We start from the raw sequence: 4,947 nt of genomic DNA, 5'->3' as shown, positions 1-4,947 counted from the left end.
TATGTGTGAAACGTGCTCTCCAATAATGAGACCATACAAATCGTGACATATATCGAAGTCTGCATGATACTGATGGTTGCAATGTAGTGGTGAAACATATAGATTATAAATAACAAAATTTATGTATGGTCAGAATCACAAATTGATTATCTATACTACTTATCCCTACTACTAATTAAGCATGGAGAGTGGGCGCCTGGCGCGTCCATGCCCCCGCCTCCCAATCTCTACCGTCCTGGTTCCACCAACCTCACAGGCCGCCCACACCGAGCAGGATAATCCCCTCCACCGCCATCAGCGCTCGCCCGCGCAGATCCCGCTGTCAGCGCTCGCCCGCCATCCGCGCTCCATGCTTAGGGTCTGCCATCAGCGCTCGCCTAGCTGCTCGACGCATTCGCCAGCGCCACCTTCGACCAGATCGACTCCGCCTACCGTGAGGCCAGAGGGGACCCTTTTGTGGTCGCCAGTATCCTGTCTTCCACGCAGGACGTGCACCCGCCGCAGCCCCTCGCCGCCACTGGATCTCTCGTCGCACAGTGAATCTGGTGGAAGAAAGGCTGGTCGGAGGCCCAAGCGGGTTGCGGTGGCCGCTACGGGCATGGTCGCGGACGTGATTGGCAAGGAGTACACACGATCCGCGGCTAATTCTGTAGTAAGCATGCCAAATGCTTAGAAGGGTCGGGACGGGGAGAGCGATGGCGACGGGTCTAATGGCCGCAAGGACAGTGTTGAAGAGGCGGAGTAGTTCCTGTGCTCCATGCTCGGGGATAATTCCGAGCATGGCATGGGTGTTGTCAGAGACGTGCCAGGTGAGCCTGTGAGGCATTTTTTCACTTGCTGGTCTATAGTTGTCCGTTCAGAATTCTTCATTTTGACCAATCGGTGCCATGCCACCGTTTTCATGACTCGACTGAATTCTAGAATCTAGACCTTTAATTTGTAAACCCTATGCCCTTAGATGCAGCGAATGTTCAAAAGATATATATACAGATGTTCTATTAGGAGCAACATATTACAAGAACATGAAAATGGATCCTTTAGATCAAATATTCAGTGATTTTTTAGCAAAGATCTTATGAAAAGAATGAACTTCTGGCTTATTGTTGCCTACTATTTGCTCATGCTCCAGCCTCCAGCTAATTTCAGTGCCCGCCACAGAAGATGAAGCATGGGCTATTCAAGCTCTAGAGTCAAGGTGGAAGAGATTTTGACATATCCGTAGAAATGAAGTTCTACTAATTTCGCTTACGTACATAGGCATATGACTGGTGCTTGTTTTCTACTTGAACTTAGGTAGCAGTCGTGGTTCGTTCTCGATAATACTGCTTGCTTTTTTTACACAGTTGGCGTTAATGACACAGGTTGTATGGTCCTTGATGAACAAACAATACCTGGGGTCATAGATTGTCTGCATGCATGCTAGATGAGAAAAAAATAGCCAGCCGGGGGTGTTTGGATTCACAGCAGATGGTTGAGAAGCGCAATGCGCAAAAACTGACATAAAGGTAACCACTTTGTTAGCGGGTGATTTGTTGCAAAACTCTAGGAACTCCTCAGTTGGTGTCACACCCGGATTTTAGGGGTCCAAAGCCCGGGCGCGAACATAATCACCAGGTGTGCTAGGACCAAGTCTCACACATATGATGAATCATGGCACAGGATCGAATGTCACATCTTTACTATATAACAGGAGTTCTATACAAAATAAATAATTACATTATAAGGAGACAACGGTCCAGCAACCCAAAGTTGACTGGGAGACGACGGCCTAGATCTCTCACGAACTCGCCACAGCATCCTCCACGCCCATCATCATGCGGTACCTGTTCTTGACCTGTGGGGGGGTGTGAGACAGCAAGAGTGAGCTCACATACGTTCATCGCTCAACAAGTTGTGGGGAATAATGTGAATGAACTCGCCAAAGGTGGGAGTTCATGTGAAGTGTAAGGCTTACCAAAGAGGATGGTTAGAGCTGAGCATTGCTTTTAAAGTTGGTCAAAATTTTATTAGCAGTTACTAAGTATAAGTAAATACCAACCCAATTAAGTAGTAGAACAAAGTAACAACATCACCTGCAATGCAATGCATATGACAAATTGAATTTAAGTTCCATAATTAATCATGTGAGGGTCCGAGCTGCTCTTGACCGTGAGCACGGCTAGTATACCAGTTTTACACTCTGCAGAGGTTGCGCATCTTTACCCACAAGTCATGTTACCCATCTGCCAAGGGATCGCGACTTCCCATACACCTCTACCGAGGAGGCGAGGCAGGGTAACACTACGAGGCCTTTACAAAGTTCCACTAGCTTCAGAAAACCCGCTACAGTTTATAGGAAGCTCCAATGCAGGAATCCCTTGCAGGACCGCCATCGCAGCAAAATCCTCCCGAGGGCCTCCCTACACTGACCACTCCCCTACTGCCCTTGCCCCTTTCAGGTAAGGTAGTCTTCCACTAGCTTTCCTAATTAATCAGCCAAGGGCGTCCCATTAAACCCTTGTGGTAGCACTGTTTTCCCGGGTGGTCGCTCCATGTTCCAATTAACATAATGATCTTATCATGAACAGAAATAATAAACTGATAATAAAAGTGTAATCATGAATAATGTATCTTCATACCCAAAACCACATAAAGCACTAGCAAGTACTACCCAAAAAGTTCAGTGGTAAACAAGGTATAAAGATAATCAAACTAGGGTAACCTATTGGGTCCCATCAAAATTAACCTATGCAGATCATTATGATTAATCAGAACATGAGTAGGTAAAAAGAAGTGATCAAGGGCACAACTTGCCTGGGACTTGAGATTCCAGGTACCAGGATGATCTTCAGATCCTCGTGACCTCACGCTAGTCGTAGCAATACAAACGAACAATGTATATATAGAATTAACATCACACCAAACCTAAGAATAAACTGCGTAATAATAATCTACGCGTCGCTACGAGATTGTAGGTACAAGAATCACTAAATTTGGTTTTACGGTTATTAAATTATGTATTTCCGAAGTTATTGAGTACCTACAAAAGCATAGCTCATGTGTTCAAGTTTCATGGCTAAACAAATTTACTAAGTGATAAACAATATTAAAAAAAATAATGCCACTGAAATGAATTAATTTGGAGTTAAAATGAATTAAATATGAATTAAACAAGTTTTAAGATTTATTTTTATACTAAAAATCAATTTCTAATATTAATTATCTAGTTTCTCTGTTATCTGGACTGTGCGTCATTTACTAAGAAGCTCGAGGTTTAATTCGCAAAATCGACCAGACTCAACCCTGACCCGAGGTGGACGGCGGGTTAATAAAGCAAAACCCTAGGGACTCATCTGCAAAGTTTCGTGGCGGCATAAACACGAGCTCGATCTGGCCATTGGATCTGATATCTAAGGTCAGAAACAGACCGCGAACCGGTATGCAGCCATAGCCCCCGGATCTGAACCCGACGGTCTCGGTTTAATGAACCCGCGATCAGATTTCTACCGTACATCGCGAGATCTAGGGTCCAGGTTCTTCCTAACCTAAGGGGTATCTACCTTCTAATATTGGGCGCCCATCATCAGATCAACGGCTAGTGGCCATCTTCCACCCTCCGCACGCGGCCACGGCGGCTCCGCCATTCCCTACGGCGGAGGTCTACTGGTGAGACGCAACTCATCGCCCGAGTGCGCTAAACTCCCTGAAAAGTGGTGCTAGACGTAGAGGAGATACGGACGAAGCGTATGGAAAGGTACTCACCAGGATTTGGAGCGTTAGCCACGACATTCTGGACAACAGTGCAGACGCGAAACGCTTTCAGCACCAACAAGCTCTCTTTCTCTCCCTGCTCTCCTTCTCGCTTGACTTTGACGCAGCGGCCACGGCTACCACTGCCCGCCGAGCCAACGCCACCGCGGCCAACAAAATCCCAGCGTCCTGATTACTGATCGATGGGCAGGGACACCCCCACGAACAATCCACGGCCTCCAGGGAACGTCCCCATGCACCGGCTGAAGTTTGGTGACAGGAGAACGCACGACAGCGGAGCGGGAGGGTTAAGCTGACCGGTACGATCGAGGCCGAGCCGCCGAGGTCGAGATTGGGTAATCGCACGTGAAAGCTATTGACCAGGTGGGCGACGACGTGGGCGTATAGAGACTAAAGGAGAGAGGAGTGGAGGACTGGACGTGAGATTTGACAAGATATTTCCTGGTTGGATAGTTTAACTGGATGGCCATGGCGTCAAGCTTCTTCGCAGAACTACTACGACTCTCATATGCTCAGGCTTCGACTCCTTTGTATGAGTAAGGGGCTAGTGCTACCCGGCTTTTATGCACCGAGAGGTGATGGTGTATCAGCCAAAACGGCCCCAAGCCCCCAAGATCCGTTCTTCGCGAGGCGGTTACAGCCGATCCTATCTTTTTGTGCGGAGTCTACGGCAGATTCGGTAAAGAAGACGAACCTGTTAGTGCAGGCCCACACGACAGCGACACGGTAATGCTCTCGACAGCCAGGAAAAGGAAGCAGGCGTGCACAAGAGATGAGTCTAGACCACCGGTCCTACCCGCAGGTGGCCATGGAAGCATGTATGCGGCATGCCCAGAAGACGTCATGAATGACGGGATAAAGTCATCTTCGGCTAGGGGATTAGAGAAATAAAAAAAAAACTATGTCCAAGTTTTGGGCTAGTGGCCAAGCGGCCATGGGATTTCACGTACATGTGAGGCTTCATCATTCTTTTTTTTTGTTTTCTTTTCCTTTCTAAATTCTACAATTTCTTTTTTTAATTTTAAATTCCACTTTAGACTTTAATATATTTCTTGTCACATTTTTTTTATTTTATTTTGTCATAATATGCACACACACAAATAATATCCAGCATGGATGCATAATTTAAGGGCATATATTCTTTTATTAATTATTTGTTTTTGAATATGGTGTTCACACTAGTAGAAAAGAGCTCAA

General features: G+C 46.4%; 1 pseudogene across 1 annotated transcript; it reads right to left on the bottom strand.

The window, feature by feature from the left end:
• Nucleotides 1-1,468: 1,468 nt before the first annotated feature.
• Nucleotides 1,469-4,264, bottom strand: LOC100280080 (uncharacterized; annotated as a pseudogene). The gene is made up of 3 exons (NR_157258.1): nucleotides 3,742-4,264; nucleotides 2,794-2,848; nucleotides 1,469-1,834 (listed from the first exon to the last, which is right to left on the bottom strand). The product of NR_157258.1 is annotated as an uncharacterized protein (transcript).
• Between the last annotated feature and the right edge of the window lie 683 nt (nucleotides 4,265-4,947).

This window comes from Zea mays, chromosome 6 (assembly GCF_902167145.1).
Source record: "Zea mays cultivar B73 chromosome 6, Zm-B73-REFERENCE-NAM-5.0, whole genome shotgun sequence".
Taxonomy (NCBI): domain Eukaryota; kingdom Viridiplantae; phylum Streptophyta; class Magnoliopsida; order Poales; family Poaceae; genus Zea; species Zea mays.
The sequence above is the reverse complement of the archived record's forward strand: the minus strand, read 5'-3'. Positions and strand labels throughout refer to the sequence as shown.